General features: G+C 40.8%; 1 protein-coding gene across 3 annotated transcripts in view; it reads left to right on the top strand.

The window, feature by feature from the left end:
* Astn2 (astrotactin 2) overlaps positions 1 to 20,218 on the top strand; it is a 1,010,996-nt gene that overhangs the window by 890,962 nt on the left and 99,816 nt on the right. The gene's annotated exons all lie outside the window — the stretch shown is intronic.

The raw sequence follows: 20,218 nt of genomic DNA, 5'->3' as shown, positions 1-20,218 counted from the left end.
ACCTCCCCTATCAGTGGACTTGGGGAGTGGCATGCATGCAGAAAGGGGAGGGAGGGTGGGATCGGCAGGGGAGGAGGGAGGGGCTTATGGGGGATACAAAATGAATAAAGTGTAATTAATAAAAAAAATAAAAGATTAAAAAAAAAGAAATTATGGCTGATGGTAAAGGAAAGGAGAGAAGATGAGTTTATCCTGTGTTTTCAGTAAAAGATGACTTTAGGTGGGCAGGGAGGGGAGCACACAAGACTGGAATGGGAGGAAGGGGAGTTAGGTCAAACAAGGCCCCAAAGCGTTGTGCAGTGTATGGCCCACTTATACCCGCACCATCATGGAGAACGTATAAATAACGCAGATGATAGCGCTGACCCCACGATGCTACTGAATCAGAATTTCTGGGAGTAGCCCTAGCTCGCTCTCTCTCTCTCTCTCTCTCTCTCTCTGTGTGTGTGTGTGTGTGTGTGTGTGTGTCTCACCCCACTGACATGGTATGTAATATATGTAGCCCAGACTGGCTTCAAACTAGCAGCCCTCCTATATCAGACTGGCAATCAGGTACCACCATGCTTGGCTCCAAGGTGATTCTTCGGTTATAACATTGGAATCTTGCCTGGAGTGAGACTTTCCTTAACACATGAAACAGAATAAATGCTTTTTAAAAAGTGTTCCTCAAGCTTCTGAGTGCCAGCTCTTCACCTGGCTCTACAGCCCTGTTGTCTTGTGAAGAGCAGGGAGACATTTTGACTCATCAAACAGTCGCATTGGCTTCTTGAATCACAATCAGCAACTCTCCCCATTGTACTATGAGAGTTTCTCTTATTCATATGGAGTCTGAGGCTCTTTCTTTTCCTAGCAAGCAGCAAAGCTTTATTGTAGAACATTGAAAGTACAGCCTGAGTTCCTGCCTATCTGACCATCCATTAGGTAGGAACTTTCTTTTTTTGTCAAGGACAAGAATTCCAGATGAGCTCTTAAAGCTGTCAGGTGAAGGACAAAAGATCATAAGTACAAAAGTTACTTCAGACCTTCCAGATTTCATCTCATCAGTAAGAGATCAGCCAGCATTATTTTCTTTTAGCATTTCAGGATTCATCGCTGCTTTTTTCTCTGACACCTCCTCATCCACCCATCACCATTTTTAGAAAAGGAATGAGTTTCTGTTGAGAACTGTAAGGGATACTTTTGAAGACCACTTCAGGCCAAAAGCTAAACAAGACATTGTTTTTTAGCATGGAAGCAAGAGAACATGGACCACACATACCTGATACCCCTAACAAACTGGTCTTTATGAGTTATCTCTAACCATGAGTATCTTAAGAGAAAAAATATTGACATCTAGTCTGTAAATGACTGTGCCTCAGTGCAAATACCTGGGTTGAAACTTAGGTTTGTGACACTTGTGCTAAGTGCTGGACACTTAGCAACTTTTGATTTCTGGGATTTGAGGAGAAAGTATCTCAAAGACACAGTGAGGATTATAGGCAGAGGAGCAGAGGAGCAAAAAGAAGAGACAGAAGAGGAGAGAGGATTCAGCCTTCTGTGCTCTGAAGAAGCTAATAAGAAGGAACGAAATTAAAGTAAGGATATTCCCTGTGCAGGGTGTGTGTGTGCGCGCGCGTGTGTGTATGAATGATGCCTATAAGTACAGTTGCATAGGGTAACTATCACATCATAAGCAAAGGTTGAAGTTAAGAAGCCTCTACTCACATTTGAGCTAGCACATGGTCTTATAGGTGGTATGGAAAAAAAATAGTGTAAATAATTACAGCAGAGATATCACAGCAAACTTTGAATGTCGTGTTAAGAAAGGTGTCCTGGGGAGAAGACTTAAATAGAAATGAGCTTCAAACAGAGGCCTGAAGGCAGACAAGGACAGGACTTTTTCTGAATTGTTCAGATATTTGCCATGGCAGGATTATGGGGTCCCCTGGTCTTTTTTTCTACTCAAAACCAGACTTCTTTGGAAAGGTTACAGGGCCCTCACTGCAGGAATCATCTTGAAAAAGGGCATCCCTCCCTCCTGCTGCCTGGGTTGAGCAAGAAGCAGGACACGGGTGAGGCAGCGGCAGCTGTGAGTCAGACTGCCCCCACACAGGCGCAGACAGAGGCTCCAGCCCCAAGCTTGAGGCCCCGGTTGGGATGGAGTTCTCTCTTGCTTTCACTTGCTGAAAATGGCGTGTACAGCCAAACGTGGCTCAGTGCTGCCCTGTCTCACTGCGAGTGGTCAGAGCTTTTCATGCCTCTGCCGTGACTTCCACTCCTTTCTTCCTCCCCTGCCCTTCCCTACCTCCACTTACCTCAGTTTTCTTTTGCTTTCTACTCTTTGGTATCCTTTGGTTTGTTTCCCATGCTTTTTCTTTTCTCCTAGGTCATCATCCTCTTCCTTTACAAGCTTTTATTTTCTATATGTTATTGGAAGTATGATTCAGGATGCCCAGGCTCTATGCTAGATCGTCAGTGGCTATCTATATGTTTTTAGACCCATTTCCTCCATGCCTCAATTCCTCCAACTCTCCAGTGAAGCAGTGTGATTAGAAGATGTTTTAAACTGTCCATATTCTACATCTTTGTAGGGGACATAGGTCCATGCATGGTCCTTGATTGATGCTTCAGTCTCAGTAAACCCCTGTGGGCACTGGTTAGTTGGCCCTGTTGGTCCTTTTCTGGAGCCCCTGTCACCTTCAGGTACTTTTCTCTTTCCTCCCAATTTTCCAGAAGACTCCCTAAGCATCACTGAGTGTTTGGCTCTGAGTCTCAGCATCTGCTTTGAGGTGCTGCTGAGTAGAGTCTCACGGAGGACAACTCTGTCAGGCATCTGTCTGCAAACTTAGGAGAGTAGTGTTCACAATGTCAGGGGCTGGCCCTCTCCCACAGGGTAGGTCTTTAGTTGGGCCAGGTATTGGTTGGGCATTCCATAAGTCTCTGCTCTGTCTATCCCTGAACATCTTGTAGGCAGGGTAAACTTTGGGTTGAAGTTTTTGAGGGTGGGTTGGTGTTCCCCTCCCTCCACTAGAAGACTAGTCTAGTTAGAGGGTGTCCTCCTCAGTCTCTATGGCCTCTGCTACTGGGAGTCACTCCTGAAATCCCCCTCATATCCTTGTAGGAGCCTACCCTGACTTTGGTCTCCAGCTTGTCACAGAGATGCCCCGCCCTCAGTTTCTCTTTTCTCTATAGCCCTTCCATCCTCTCGCCCTCACTTTCCCCAGCTCTGTTCTCCACCCTCTTACCTCTTTGCACCCTCTCTCCTACCTTGTTCCCTCTCTTCAGCCACTATCTATATAAATTCTCTCTCCCCTTCCAATTAGGCTTCATGTGGGTCCTCTAGTAAAAAAACTGGGGACTGCATCAGGCACAGACTTACTTGCCAGCTTCTGATCACTTATCCCTGGCAGGACTGCCTTGCCAGGCCACAAGGGAAGAGGACATGCTCAGTCCTGATGCAACTTGATAAGATGGGGTAGATGGGAATGGGAGCTCCCCTTTTCTGAGGAAGAGGCAAGGGAGCAAGGTGAATGGAGAAAGGGTAGGACAGGAAGGGGAGGAGGGATAGGGCTACAACCAGGAAGTAAAGTGACTAAAAGCTCCCACAGCTGGTTAATCTATTCCAACAGTGTGAAGAACCATCACTGTAGAAACAGCTGCCCTTTGTTAAAGGCAAAGAGACAAGGACACTGAAGACCAAAACTGGTAAAGGGACATGTCCAGAATGAGTCAGTGTGGACAGAACTAGAACCATTCCTCTTGCCATCTCTGTCCTCTTGGCCCCAAGTTTGAATCACCTTATGCAAATGCCAGGGCCTCTGGTGGAGCCAGGCAGGAGAGCAGCCTCCTGACTCTGCCAGGGCCTGGCGTAGAGGTGAGGCCCAGACACAGCCCCATTAAGCCAGGCAGTGCCTTACGGGAATCACTGCTGGCTCTAGCTTAGAAAACAAACAGGCTTCTTTGGCTTTTGTTGGCTCCATCCCGAAGTTGGGGCGCTCAGAGGAGAGCACCTAAGGACGCAGGTTTGCTGCTCTTCTCAGAGGCAAAGTGGAGCTGCCAGAGACAAGACCAGAGACAGGTGGGCAGAGCTCATAGGGGGTGAGTCAGGAGTGCATTCCTCCCACAGCTGCTGCCAAGAGGCCTCCTGAGAATGCACCCCACACAGAGGCCAGTGCCTACAGGGGAGGGAATGCAGTGCCAAATCTCAGCCTGGGTGGCAGCTCAGTAAAAGCCTGCAGCGTGACCTGCCTCCACACAGACCCTCTGAGGTATAGCTAATCTCCAAGCCTTCTTCCCAGAGAAGAAGGGAAAGATTTGTCACAGTGGAAAGATACCACAGTTGGACTCTTACTAGGAGAGGTATTCAAGGAGCACTCTCTATGTCTTAAGCATTGTTGTACATTCTTTATACAAAACACACATGTGGAGTCTACAAACAGTACTATGGAGGGAGTATTGGCTTTGTGCACAGAAGAAGAGAGAAAAATCATGGAGATAAAGTCCTCTACCCTAGGCACACAGATGTTAAGGTGCATTACATAATCACTCCAGCCAGTTTGATGTCAAAATCTCAGCCACTACAGAACACTGTATTCCTATGAATGAATCAGCTGACCTGGGCTGGACTCACCACTGGTTCATGATATGCCATGTGAGTGAGCATATGACCTCTCTGCACAACAGGGTTTTCCTCTGTAAATTGATGCTTTCTCTGCCTATTTCATACGACAGGTGCGAGGATCAAACGAAAGCTGGACATGAAAGAGATTAGTAAATAGCAAAGGGATATACAAATGCAAGAGATTATTGCTGTTATCACCAAACACAGCTGTGTCCACACGTGGGGAACCACCACCCTTGCTACACCTGTCCACACTTGTGACCTTGGCTGTTCTTGGCAGCCTCTTTGGTTCCCAGGACTCAGATGGAGGAGAGGAGAAAGAGAAAGAAGGTGATAAGCATATGTTTATAAAACGCTTTATGTCTCTAAGATGAAAATTTCTAGATAAATATCACCCTACATAAGGCCAGCAGATTAAATGTGTGTTCCTACCATCTTCAGATGCATGTTTGCAGACACATTCACAGAAGCTGTGAGTTACTAGGTCAAGTACAGAGAATGGGAGGTTTGGAATTTGTGTCAAAATTTCAACTCTTACTCTATCTATGGGTTGAATGTGCTATGTAGGGGCTAGTAACTCAGGCTTTCCAAAAGTTGTGTTGCCTATAAGAGTTGGAGTGTGTGAGAGAGAGAGAGAAGATAGAGAGATTTGGGAAGATTAATGGTTTTAATACTTACTAAACAAGTTTCTATACATATCTGTGTTATAGAACTCACTAACCTAGACATTTGTTTCTATACCTGTGCCTTCCTCATTATAAGGCAAATTACAAAATAAAACAGCTATGATTTCTTTTGAAATTATGATTCAGGTTCAATAAATATCACTTTGGGGACTAAGAACGTGGCTCGGTTGGTGAAATTCTTGCTCTTCAAGTATAAAAACCTGAGTTTGATGCCTAGCTCCCATGAAAAAGCCAGATATCACAGCCCATATCTGTAATCCCCAAGCTGTTGAGATAGAGATCCTTGGAGATCTTTGGCCAGGCAGCCTTGTTGAATAAATGAGCTTCAAGGTTAGTGAGAGACCCTGTCTCAAGAAGTAAGTTGCATGGCCTAGAAAGATGATTCAGTGATTAAGAGCACTGGTTGCATTTCCAGAGCACTAGGGTTAAATTCCCAAGTGTTCATGTTAGCTCAGATCTACCAGTAACTCAGAGCCTATGGGACCAAACACTCTCGTTTGGCCTTTGGGGGCAGAAACATACAGCATACAAATTATCTATACACATTTTTTTTATTGTTACTTGCAGAGAGATCAAGGGAGACACTCAGTAGTCTCATCTAAATGCACAAACACACCACAAACATCAACAGACAAAATAATGATTTTAGAATGTGGCTTCTCTCTTCTCTAGTTTCTTTACCCTTCTAGGCCAGAATTCAGTTCTGATTTGCTCTAACTCAATGTAAATCTAACATGCAAAACTCAAGACCAAGAGCTCTTACTGAGATGTCCCTGTCCTGTAGTTCACTACTTATCTGATGTCCTGCAGCTGAGCTCATGTATTTGGTACTCATGGCAGGTCAGAGCTCAAAACCCTGGTTTTCTCCACATTACCTCCAGACAGATATCTTACTAAGTTTCTCTATATCTGAGGTAGGAATGATTTCTTTGCAGATCTTTCTTGATCTTTTCTAGGAAGATCAGGTGTGCTCCTAGCCATGTGCTAACAGTAACCAATTTGGAGGCAGAATGGAATTTCATTCATAACAGGAATTCGTTGTACATCAAATAGTGGATTTAATTTTAATTTAGTCTTCACTGGTGCAGGAGAAGTCGTAGGCCTCACTGCCATCTCTGCTCTTTCCAAGTTGCTGTTAAGGTTATCTCCTTGATGAAGCAGCTCATACCAATTCACTTAGGGAAATACTGAGCCAGAGTAAATAAGCAGACTAGAAGTTGGGTCTGCCTCTCTAACTCCACTGTCCACTCTGGAGCTCAACTTTTTGTAAAATAAAGATGTATTTATGTAAAAATATTAATCTGGTTTAGCATGCTTTTTATGTGTTTTATAAAGATACAAATCAACAAAGACTTATTGAGGCACAAATGTTTTCCCCAAGTCCATGCAGCAATAAGGTCTGTTTTGCTGCCTTGAACTGTGTCTTCTCTATATCTTCATTTCTCATGCTTAGGATGTGCTTAATTTATATTCTGTACTCAGAAGATATTTACATTTCTTACAGCAATTATGTGCAAATTTGTTTAAATGTTTTTTCCTAACAAAACTGATAGTTTGAAAACTAGAAAAAGATTGAATTTATTTCTAAAACTCCTGAAGCCATACTTTTAACAAATTAATTAACTTATTCACTTTACATTACAATCATAGCCCCTCCTTTGCCTCCTACAGGTCTCACCCTCTCTCCCTCTTTCCCCTGGCACTCCCTCTTCCCTCTACCCCTTCTCTTACCCCTCCCCTTCCTTATTCCTTAGAAAAGTGCATCCCTGCCCCCACCAGTCCACCCCAGCTCATCAAGTTGCATCAGGTTTGAGTGAGTCCTTCCCCTGTGGCCTGTTGAGGTACCCCTGTCAAGAGGAAGTGATCAAAAAGCAGGCAATAAAGTCCATGTCGGAGACAGCCTCCATTCCCCTTACTAGGGACATGAAGCCAGAGTTGCCCCTCAGCTACATCTACGTAGGGGGGCTAAGTCAAGTCCATGCATCTTTTTTTGGTTGGCTGCTTCAGTTTCTACAAGCCCCTCTCGGTTCTGGTTAGTTAGCTCTGTTGGTCTTCTTGTGTAGCTCCTGTCACCTCCAGGTCTTTCCATCCTTCCCTCAACTTTCTCACAAGACTCCCTGTTTTCCCCAATGTTTGGCTGTGAGGCTCAGCATCTGTTTTGATCCACTGCTGAGTGAAGCCTTTAGAGGACAGATATGCTAGGTCTTTGATCATAACAGAGTATCATTAATAGTGTCAGGGGTTGGCTCTCTCCCATGGGGGTCTCAGGTTAGGCTAGGCATTTGTTAGACATTGAGGGAGACATAGAGGGAGAGCAGAAAGAAATGAAGGTGAAGATCAGACCTGGGGAGGGCTGGGCCAGGAGTACAGATGACCTTTACAGAGAAGAGCAACAGTGGGCATGAGCTTCTTTGTGACAAGCTGGAGACCTAAAACAGGGTAGACACCTGGGAGGACATGGGGAGTGACTGAGACTCCCAGCAGCTCATCAAGTCCCGAGACTCCTCCTAGTAGCAGGAGCCATGGAGACTGAAGAGGACACCCTCTAACTAGACAGGACTCCTAGTGGAGGGAGGGAAACAACAACCCACCCACAAAATCTTCAACCCAAAATTTACCCTGGCTATAAGATGTGCAGGGATAAACCGTAATTTTCATGTAAGTTTCTTTGAGAAGTTAAGGGATCTATGGGTAAACTCAGAAGGTGACAAATAGCACAGCGGAACTGATGGTGGATTGGGTGTTAGGGCTACAGCTGACAACCTTCTTCTACTCCCCTACATTCATGGAAGACAGGTATATAAAGTTTGTGAAGGTGGATTTTATTGCATTGAGAATGTTTTATGAATGGCTTTTAAGGTCAAAGGAAGGAACTGAGATATTCCCAAAAGAGATGTCGAATATAGAATGGCGAGTGTGTGTGAAGTCTTCATTTTCCAATTTTGTGAGCAACACTTTCTGTATAAATCTGTAGAATTCGCACCATTCAGAACCCAGTATAATTGCAGAAACTCACTGGCTGCTCCTCAGCTAGGGCTATTACTCTAGGCTCTCTCAAACTGTTTTCTTGAGGATAGCCCATGGCCCCAGGCAGGCGGCCCCCATGCCAGCTCTGGCATCCATAGCTGTGAGTTGGCCCATCTGGGCACTTGGCCTAAGTTGGAGCCAGGAGCCATTGGTGCAGTCCAAGAACATTGCTGGGAAGCTGGAAGAAACTGCCCCATGGGTTGTGGAGTAGCAGAATCCATGCTTTCTACAGCAAATGGTGAAGTACGTAGTTGGACCAAAAGCCAGCCACGGGCATTCTCACCCAGGGTCTTCTGGCACAGGAGTCCAAAACATACAAGGTAAAATGTTTCTACAGCTGGGAGAATGAGGGAATCCCTCTGAGGCTTTTTATGCTTCATCACTTTTTATATCCTTAAAAGAGCCACAAAAAAATGTCTCTTAGATTCATCTTCTTTGCCATGTTTCCCATTGATTTGGCTCCTGGAAAAATTGTTCTTGTGTTTGCTGCTGTAGTCTGAAAGCCTGGCCTCCAGCACATAATCCAAATTGTGAACTTTGGTGTCAGAAGCGAAAGGTCTGCATGCCTCTACCATATTCCAATGTAAGCTTCTGATATCCCCAAGACCACTCTACCAAATAGCCCCTTAACAAAGATATGTAACTGTCAAGAATATGATAGAACTGTCAAAATCACATGAAATCTGTATAAATAGAAGAATCAGATAATCCTTCCTTTTTCTAGCATGTGTAAAAATAGCAAGTAACTTATAAAAATATAGAAGAAAAGTAAGACCGTCTGTTTCAAGGAAAGGCCTTCCCTTATCATGTCTAAGATACACATGTGCTTTGTCGATCTTCTGGGGGCAGTTGAGTGGGGATGCACAAGGTAAGGCACTTAATTACATGGGGAGGGCTTCTGGCTAATTGGGATCTCCTCACAAACATCTAGAGACACTCCATCTTTCTTTCAGATATCTCACTTCTCCCCAAATACAGTTTGTTCCTTGGTATAATTAATTCATTGCAAATTTCTAGGTTGATTCATTATAGCACAGTAACTCTTTCCCTCTTCTCTCTGTTAGAACTTGATTATGTCATGTTCTAATGTGAAAACATTTGAAGACTTTATTCATCATCCACAGCCCATGTTGGCTTTGTGAAGGATAGTAACAAGTTCTGATGTTTTCATACTCATCAGTGAAGCATCATCCTAATGTCACAGATAACTCTGAGACAAGCAGATTTGACATCAGATCCTAACAAACAGCTGAGAAGCTTCCATAAGCTCAAAATTCACATGAGCAGGGAAAGAAATCCCATCATAAAATTGACCATTTGTGGATGATAATGATTTTTTTTCTAGAGAGGACACTAGGAGGATAAGGAAAAAAGAAAGTATTGACTTAAGAAAATATAATTTAAAGGCACTAACTCAGCAACAGAGGCTCTATCGTAGGCTCTATACCATATGCGCTATCATCAAGTTATCCGACCTTGTAGAACTCCTGACTGTTTAACCAATTTTGAGATATTTTTTAGTGACAATTTGTTTGAAAACTACAGTAATCAGTAGAAGAATGTGTCGGGCTGCCTTTATGTTCAAATTCTCAAACTTACAAGTTTAAAGAACCACCCTCATTTCTTTTCCATAATTTTTATCATGAAAAGAAAAAATCCTATACATGTCTTAAAGTAATATTTTTTATTAACTCTTTGGGAATTTCATACAATATATTTTTATAATATTCACCTGTTCTGCAACTCCTTCCAGATCCACCCTACCTCTCTCCTCTCCCAATTTAATGTTCTCTCTCTTTGTCTCCGCCTCAATCTCTCTGTCTCTCTGTCTCTCTCTCTCTCTCTCTCACACACACACACAAATGTCAGTATCAATGTCCAATCTCTGTTGCCAAATATTCTTGGGTATGGATCTGCCTTGGATTGTGGTGAATCTACCATGGGTCATACTAAAAAATTAATAAAAATAAAAAATGATAATGACTATCTTTTTCTCTCCTAGAAGTTATCAATTGCCAATAGTTCTTCAAATGTGGGTGGGACTTAGTGACCCCACCGCCACCTCCATAGTGACATTTTGTCTGGCTTGTGTTTGCTTGTGCAGAGCATGTGCATAATGATGCAAGGTCTATGAATTCTTATGTGAAAACTGCCCTGTTGTGTCTGGAAAATCTTTCTTCCTTGTTGTCATTTACCAGTCTGGTTCCTACAGTTTTTTTGCCCTCTCTTTCACTAAGATTCTTGGACTTTCTAGGGAGGAGTGTGACATAGATCTCCCTTTTCGGATTGAATACTCCATAGTCTTTTGTTCTTTGCACACTAATAGGTTTTGGGTCTCAGAGATAGTAGTCATTTACCAGAGACTTCTCTGACTAGGATTGAGAGATACTATTTTATGGGTATAGAACTAAGTCATTAGGAATCTATTTTAGTTATAGTTTCTCCATGTTCTATAACTCCAGTGTGTGGTGTCTTCTGCAAAAGAGTTCTGGAAACATTACAGGCTATTACCATTGCTTTTGGTTACTTTATAGAACTTTATAGGACAGTAAGGCCCTATTACTGAATTTTTTTAAAAATAGTGGTTCTCTAGGGAAATTAATTTTCAATTTAAAATTGACAAAAATGCTAGTTTTCATCCAATACACATAATATGGAAAGTTTTTTCTTTCTTTTAGATAGGATTAGTCAAAAGATACATCAGTTATTCCAAAACTGATAGTCTTAAAACAATGCATTGATAAATATGGTTGTTACTAGTCACTTATTCGGAAGTGTTATCTACGCTTCCCAGATCTTATAACTTGGCTTCATCATATTTTCGAAGTGGCATACACTGATTGAGTCTATAAATGAGTGTCTCTGTGACGTGTCCATATATGCAGACCTTGTCTTTATTCAACTTCCTCGATTCATCTCTCTGGCCCTTCCCTCTTTCCACATCTTCAAAGTTTCTGTCGCTCTCCCAGGAGGGTCTGTGTTACTTTCAGGTTGTCTGTCATTATTGTAACTTGCTCATATGGGAGAAAATGTGTAACAATTGCCTTTCTGTGTGTGGTTTATTTCACTTAACATAATGACTTCTAACGGCATTCAACTTTATGTAAATGGTAAAATTTTATTTTATATTCTCTTAGTGAATACTTCAGTATGTGAAAGGGGTTGTATTTTTCCTCATCCCTCTGCGGATTAGCATATAGGCTGGTCCCACAGCTCACTAATATGAATAGTGCTCCAATAAATATGGGCATAAGATAATTCTCATGAAATTGGAGAGGTGGCCACCTTGGTAGGAGTCACTGACACCAAGACTCATGCCCCATATTTAGTCCTTGGGAGGCACACAGTGTAAGGAGGTGACTATGTCCTACTCTTTGACAAAATTCACTCCTACATAATTTTCCTTGTCCCTATTCACGCTACCATTTTTCCTTCCATAACATCTAGGATTCAAAACAAAACAAAACAACAAAAACCCATGTGGTTGTCTTTCTGTGTCTTGCTTATGTCATTAGATGTTATGATAAAAATTATATCTAGTTTCAAATAAATGTTACAATTTTATTTTTATTTATGGCTTAATAAAACATCATTGTACTTTTTTTTTTTTTTTCCTATTGATAGATAGATACCAAAGCCAATTCTACAACCTGGCTATTGTGAATAGTGCAGCAGTTCACATGGATGTGCAAGCACCTCTCTGGTGTGTTGACTTAGAGTTCTTGAGTAAATACCTAGAAAGGGTATCATTGGTTAATATTCTAGTACTATTTTTCAGTTTTCAAGTGCTACCTATCCTGATTCCATTAGTGGATACATTGATTTATATTCCCACCAGCAGTGTGTAAGAGTTCCCTCCTAGCATTTGTTGTTTTTTACATTTGTTTCTTTTTTTTTTTTTTACCCCCAACCCTAAATCCTGCACACCTGGAATGTTTCCTCAGCCTGTCCTGACTCCTTCACTCTGAGCCAGAGGGGGGAATTCCTAGGTTATTCAACAGCCATGGTGTGAATGCGCCCCCTAAATTTATGCATTGGAAACTTCATCCCAGAGCAGATATAGGGAGTTAGTATCTTTTTTTTATTATTAATTACACTTTATTCACTTTGTATCCCCCTAAGGTCTCTCCCTCCTGCTGTCCCAATCCCTACCTTCCTCCACCCTCTGCATGCATGCCCCTCCCCAAGTCCACTGATAGGGGAGGACTTCTTTTCCTTCTTTCTGATCCTAGTCAATTAGGTCTCATCAGGAGTGGCTGCATTGTCTTCTTCTGTGGCCTGGTAATGCTGCTTCCCCCTCAGGGGAAGGTAATTAAAGAGCAGGCCAATCAGTTCATGTCAGAGACAGTTCCTGTTCCTATTACAATGGAACCCACTTGGATACTGAACTGCCATGGGCTACATCTGTGCAGGGGTCTTAGGTTATCTCCATGCATAGTCCTTGGTTGGAATATCAGTCTCAGCAAATACCCGTGTGCTCAGATTTTTTGGTTCTGTTGCTCTCCTTGTGGAGTTCCTGTCCTCTCCAGATCTTACTGTTTCCCACTTCTTTCCTAAGATTCCCTGCACTCTGCCCAAAGTTTGCCCATAAGTCTCAGCATCTGCATTGATAGTCTGCAGAGCAGAGCTTTTCAGAGGTCCTCTGTGTAAGGCTCCTGACTTGCTAAAATGCTCAATTCCTATCCAGAAAGACAAAGAGGATGGACATCAGAAGAAGGAGAAAAGAGGTACATTTGTTTCTTGTTTGTTCAGTATGTGTTTTGTCTGTGTATACGTCTGTGTACCACATGCATGCCTGGTGGCCTTAGAGCTAGATGAGGGTGCTGGAGCTCTTCTCACAGAGTTTACAGGTTACTGTGAACTGCTGTGCTAGAAATCAAACCTAGGTCTTCTGGAAGAGCAGCCAGCCCTCTTAAGCAGTGAGCTATCTTCCTAGTCCTATTACTTGTGTTCTTTATACTAGCCATTCCAAATAATGTAATACAGAACCTCTGTTTAGTTTTAACTAGCATTTCCCTGGTGGAAAGACATGCTGACGAGTTTTTCATATGTTTTCTGATCATTTGTATTTATCTTTGGACTTCCCATTCATTTAATTAACATATTTATTGACTAGGGTCTTGAGTATTTATTATATATATATATATATATATATATATATATATCTTAGATATGGTTTTAGATTATCTTAAAAATGAACTTCATCAGATATATACTAGCAAAGGATTTTTTCTCTTTCGGTGGACTGTTTGTTCAAGCATTGTTTTGTTTCTTTGCTGTGCAGAAGCTCTTCACTTTCACAGGATGTTATTTGCCAGTTCTTACAGTTATTTTCTGAGCTATTGGAGTTCTTTTCACACACTCTTCCTATACTTATTTTTATTGAGGATTTTATACATGTGTATAATGAAATATGACCACACCTACACCCATTTCCTTCTTCAACTTCCCCCATATCTACCGGTACACTCACCATTTTCCTATTTTCTTTCTTCTTCCTCATACTTTTCCTCTTCCTCCTCTTTTTCTTATTTTGACAATTCACTATGTCAAGTTAGTGGTGCCAGTATGGACACGGTATTGCCATTAGAGGACAAGAGCCCTTCCAGAGACCACACCCTGAAAAAAAAAATATTCTCCTTCTTCTGAAGAATGGCAGTTTATAGAAGCTGGGTTAGTGAGAATCGGTCTGCGGCATCATTGAGGTATTTATTTATTTATTTATTTGCTGTATAGAATCCCTCTAGCATTTTCTGTTGCATCACATTAGCGGTTGGGAATCAATTTAGTCTGTGTTGATTATGGAAAGGTTCCCCCTTCAGTTTTGCTGGGCATGGTCGTCTGTATTGGCAGTTACTAACTTTCAGCATTTGCAATACGTACTCATGTCCTCCTGGTACTTAGCATTTCTGTTTAGAAGTCTGCTGTTGTGCTCATAGATTGGTGTTGGTGTGTAACTTAATGCTTCTCTTTCATAGCTTTTCATATATATATATATATATGATTTCTCATAAATATAGATGCTTTAATGATATTGGGACTTTGGGAGATTCCTTTCTGCTTTTATGTGTTTGGCATTCCGAATGCCTCCTGTATCTGAATGACCATTTCTTTCTTGTGACTTAAAAAATATTGTTATGATTTTATTGAATGTATTCATGTGCTTTCACCTTAAATTTCTTCCTTTTCTATGCTTATGATTTATAAATTTATAAATTTGTACTCTTTGTGGTGCCAAAGGACTTATATACTCTGTTCATAGTTCCTCTCACTTACTTCACCACTGTCTGACTGTTCTTCATTGTCTTTCTGCCACTGTATTCTATCTCCCATTTGATCCATTCTATTATCAAAATTTTGACTATTTTTATTTCACATATTGAGTGCTTCATTTAAAAAGTTTTAACTTGATTTTTTTCAGTATTTTTTTTTTACTGAATCTTCCTTTTGTAGTCAGTTTTAAGATCCTTACTTCATAATATGTTTACATTTTCATAGGATTTACTCAGTATTTCATTTGTATCCTTTTACATTTTGTTGAATATTCTTATAATCATTTTGTTTAATTCTTTATCTGTATGAGTTTTATTTTTTTACTCCTATTGTAAGTATTATTTAGAAGGTAGAAATTGTAGGTTAAGATGGTAAGAGCATCAAACTGTATTTCTGTAAGTTATAGTTTTAAGTGGAGGCAGGGAGAGGGGAAAGTAAAGGGAGTAAAGAATAAAGAAGGGAGGAGAGAGGTTGAAGGATGTACACACACACACACACACCACACACAGAGAGAAAGAGAGAGAAAGAGATCCTCTTTTCTCATCAGTGGAAAGTGACCATTTAAAAATGGCTTCTAGGGATACAAGGCACCTACATAAATGTGGTAGAGGCAATATACAGCAAGTCTATAGCCAACATCAAACTAAATGGAGAGAAATTTAAATCAATCCCATTGAAATCAGGGACAAGGCAAGGCTGCCCTCTCTCTCCATATCTCTTCATCATAGTACTTGAAGTTCTTGCTAGAGCAATAAGACAATTAAAGGAGATCAAGGGGATTCAGTTCAGAAAGGAAGAGGTCAAAGTGTCACTATTTGCAGATGATGTGATAGTATACATGAGTGACCCCAAAAATTCTACCAAGGAACTCCTACAGCTGATAAACATTTTCAGCCAAGTGGCTGGGTACAAAATCAACTCAAAAAATTCCGTAGCTCTCCTGTATACCAAAGACAAAAGGGCTGAGAAAGAAATTAGGGAAGCAACACCCTTCACCCTTCAAAATAGCCATAAAGGACATAAAGTACCATGGTATAGCTCTAATCGAAGCAAATCAAAGATTAGTATGAAAAAAAAAAAACTTTCAGTCCCTGAAGAAAGAAATAAAAGAAGATATCAGAAGATGGAAAGATCTCCCATGCTCATGGCTTGGCAGGATTAGCATAATAAAAATGGCCATCTTACCAAAAGCAATCTACAGATTGAACACAATTCCCATCAAATTACCAACACAATTCTTTACAGACCTTGAGAGAAAAATGTTCAACTTCATATGGAATAACAAGAAACACAGAATTGCTAAAACAATCCTCTGCAATAAAAGATCTTCTGGATGTATCTCCATCCCTGATCTCAAGCTGTACGATAGAGCAACAGTAATAAAAACTGAATGTTACTGGCATAAAAACAGCCTGGTGGATCAGTGGATTTGACTAGAAGATCCAGAAATAAACCCACACACTTATGCATACCGGATTTTTGACAAAGATGCCATAACCGTACAATGGAAAAAAAGATAGCATCTTCAACAAATGGTGCTGGTCTAACTGGATGTCTACATGTAGAAAAATGCAAATAGACCCACACTTATCACCCTGCAGAAAACTAAAATCCAAGTGGATCAAAGGCCTCATTATAAAAACAGACACACTAAATCTGTTAGAAGAAAAAGTGGGGAAGAACCTTGAACTCATTGGCACAGAAGACAACTTCCTGAACAGAACACAGACAGCACAAGTTCTAAGATTAACAATCAATAAATGGGAGACATGAAACTGAAAAGCTTCTGTAAAGCAAAAAAACACTGTCATCAGAACAAAAGGACAGCATAAAGATTGGGAAAGGATCTTCACCAACCCTATATCTGACAGAGGGCTAATATTCAGAATATATAAAAAACTCAATCAATTAAACAGCATAAAATCAAGTAACACAATTAAAAAATGGGGTACAGAACTAAACCGATATCTCAATAGAGGAACATCGAATGTCAGAGAAACACTTAAAGAAATGCTCAATGTCCTTAGTCATCAAGGAAATGCAAATCAAAACGAAACTGAGATTTCACCTCACACCCATCAGAATGGCTAAAGTAAAATCTCAAGTGACAACATATGCGGGAGAGGATGTGGAGAAAGAGGAACCCTCCTCCATTGCTGGCGGGAATGTAAACTTGTACAACCGCTTTGGAAATCAATCCGGTGCTTTCTCAGATAATTGGGAATAGGGCTACCTCAAAATCCAGCTATACCACTCCTAGACATATATACAAAATACGCTCAAGTATACAACAAGGACATTTGCTCAACCATCTTTGTAGCAGCTTTATTTGTAATAGCCAGAAGCTGGAAAGAGTCCAGATGTCACTCAGTTGAGGAATAAATACAGAAATTGTGATACATTTACACAGTGGAATACTACTCAACAATTAAAAACAAAGAAATCATGAAATTTGCAGGCAAATGGTGGGATCTAGACATGATCATCCTGAGTGAGGTATCCCAGAAACCAAGAGACACACATGGTATATACTCACTTATAAGTGGATATTAGACATATAATATAGGATAATCATACTAAAATCTGTACACCTAAGGAAGTTAATAAAAAAGGAGGACTCCAGGTAAGATGCTCAATCTTCATTCATAAAGGCAAATGAGATGGACATCAGAAGAGGGAGAAAACAGAGAACAGGACAGGACCCTACCACAGAGGGCCTCTGGAAGACTCTACCCAGCAGAGTATCAAAACATGTGCTGAGATTCATAGCCAAACTTTGGGCGGAGTGCAGGGAATCTTATGAAAGAAAGGGGAAATAAAAAGACCTGGAGGGAACAGGAGCTCCACAATGAGAGCAACACAACCAGAAAATTGGGGCACAGGTGTCTGCTGTGAGACTGATACTCCAAACAAGTACCATGCATGAAGATAACTTAGAACCCCTGCAGAGAAGTAGCCCATGGCAGCTCAGTGTCCAAGAGGGTTCCCCAATAATAGGAACAGGGACCGTCTGTTACATGAACTCATGGGCTAGCTCTTTGATCACTTCTACCTGACTGGAGAGTAGCCTCACCAGGCCACAGAGGAAGACAATGCAGCCAATCCTGATGAGACCTGATAGACTAGGGTCATATGGAAGGGGAGGAGGACCTCCCTTATCATTGGACTGGGGGAGAGGCATAGGAGAAGAAGAGGGAGGGAGGGAGGGTGGGATTAGGAGGGGACGGACAAGGGGGCTACAACTGGGATACAAAGTGAATAAACTGTAATTAAGAAAAATAAAATTAAAAATTAAAAAATAAATAAAATAAACAAATAAAGATGGCTCCTACTGAGCTAGAATGTTAGATAGGCAAAGGTCCCTCCTCCTTTCATGGTTTACTTTGAGAACCTAAAGCAAGTACTATAGAAGCTAGATACAAACTGAAGAACACTTAGCTATAGAAGAAAAACTTTGATACAGACCTCTTCAGAAGAGCTTTCTCTGGTGTTGGCATGGGTGCCAAGCCTGATTCTCTGTAGTTTATTCCAATATGTGGCTTATACCAGATCCCTTTCTTGTGGAACACTGTGTATTTCTTTTCCACGGTTTTGTATGAAACTTTCTCTGGGTTCTCAGAGTAAACATTGGGTGGCGAATCCTCCCCAGCTGGGGCTGAGTCCTCCACAAAGGGCTCTGAGATATCTCTCTCCTGTTTTGTTTTCCCATATTCCCTTTCTTTGCTACTAAAATTTGTGATTTTCTTCTATTAGGCAGGATGTAGGAATGTTGTTCTCCAGTTGTCTTTAGTTTATTATAAAAAAAAAAAACAGTACTAATTCTACCCTCCATGCTATGATTGAACAACCCTCTCCCCTCCTTATTTTTTTTACAAAGAACCTCACTTGGTTTTTCAAGTAGTCCTCATATCTCAGCCTTCAGAGTACCTGGGTTTACAGGTCTCTGTTGCTAGTCCTGGCTCCTTGCTTTCCTTAGTATTGTGTGACCATTCTGGAGTTCTCGCATTGTTTTATAGTACATGTGCTTTCTAAGGCCTGGCACACAGAACTTTTCTCTTAAGAAACTCTACTCAAAGGTTGTCGGCTTGCTCTAGTTCAATGATCTTCTTCCAAGGGCTTTGCTGTAAGCTTTTATTTCCCAATACACGTCACAACATATGTCACTTGGCCTCGGTTTCCAGGAGCAGAAAAAACTTGTCAGAAATTTGATAGACATGTCAAATGAATTTGAAGCTATCAATATAAATCATGAGATCAAAATCATAATCTGTTTATGGTATCACTATGTGAACACAAATAAATGTGGGTGAGCAGTAAAACTCAGAAGGAGAAGAGCAAAAGTCCCGAGCCCCAGCAAGCAGCGGGATTTGCATGTGGACACTGCTCTGCAGCTGCAGTTCTGCTTGTCGTTCTCCTACGATGCCCATGGGTTTGCATCTAATACACATGCTCAAATGAAAGGCGGTTCTGATGTGGAGAGCACACAACTACAAACACAGACACAGATAAACTTAGCTCCAGTGAGAAGTGCCAGGGAGGGAGAAGAGAGAGGCAGTGGGAACAAAGTCTGTGCCCTTCAACCAGAGACACAGGACACTAATAATATTTATTTAAAACTGCACCTTTCACTTTTCAAGATTTGTTAAAAATAAAAATGTGAGGTAATACCTCATTGTGCTTTTCATATTAACTCTCTGATGATTAGTGATTCTGAGCATTTTTTGTGTACCTTTTAGAAACAGTAACAGTACTTTTATTTTACTTTATTTTATATAGATGGATGATGTTTTCCTGCATATATGCTTATGTACCATGTGCATGCATTATCTCCAAAAGCCAGAATTGGGGGTTGGATATCCTAGGAGTGGAGTTACAGATAACCTGCCAAGAAGGTTCTAGTAATTGAACCCATGTCCTCTGGAAGAGAAGCCAAAGCTCTTAACCACTGAGCCATTACTCCAGATCCCTTGTTAGCTATTTTTATAACATTTTGGAGAAATGTCTATAGATGCCTTGCTCAAATTAAATTGGGTTATTTTTCATTTCTATTTTTTTTTTTTTTTTGCTAGAAACTGCTTATCAAATGGATGGTTTAAAAATATATCCTTCCATTCTTTGAGTTGTCCACTAACTATTGAATTTCCCTTTAACTACACAGAAACATTTAGTTTGAGGCAGCTCCTTTTATCTGGTTTTACTTTTATCACCTGTATATCAGTGCTATATCGGATCCACCAGACCAGTGCAACAAAATTTCCTCTATGTTTTCCAATGGGTTTAATTTCAGATATTACCTTTCAGTTTAAAATCTGTTAGAAGTCAATTTTTGTGCATGGTGTGAGAAATACATTTCTAATTTCAGTGTTGTAAATGTGACTCTCTCGTGTTCTGAGCACCTTTTATTGAAGACATTATCTTTTCCCCTTGTGAAATATTTTAGCTAAAAATTAATTTGTGTTAATTATGAGAGTTTATTCTGTGGCTTTCTGGTACATGCCATTGATCTGTATCTCACCCTTTATTTTCCAGCCACTTTCTCTGAGCCAGAAGTAAGTCTAAACACTTAGAGACATATACCAAGAAATTAAAAAAAAAAAAAAAAAAAAAAAAAAAAAAAAAAAAAAAAAAAAAA

The sequence above is a fragment of the Psammomys obesus genome, unplaced genomic scaffold (genome assembly GCF_907164565.1).
Source record: "Psammomys obesus unplaced genomic scaffold, mPsaObe1.curated_primary_1811, whole genome shotgun sequence".
Classification (NCBI taxonomy): domain Eukaryota; kingdom Metazoa; phylum Chordata; class Mammalia; order Rodentia; family Muridae; genus Psammomys; species Psammomys obesus.
Note: the sequence above shows the minus strand (reverse complement) of the source record. Positions and strands in the feature narration are given on the sequence as shown.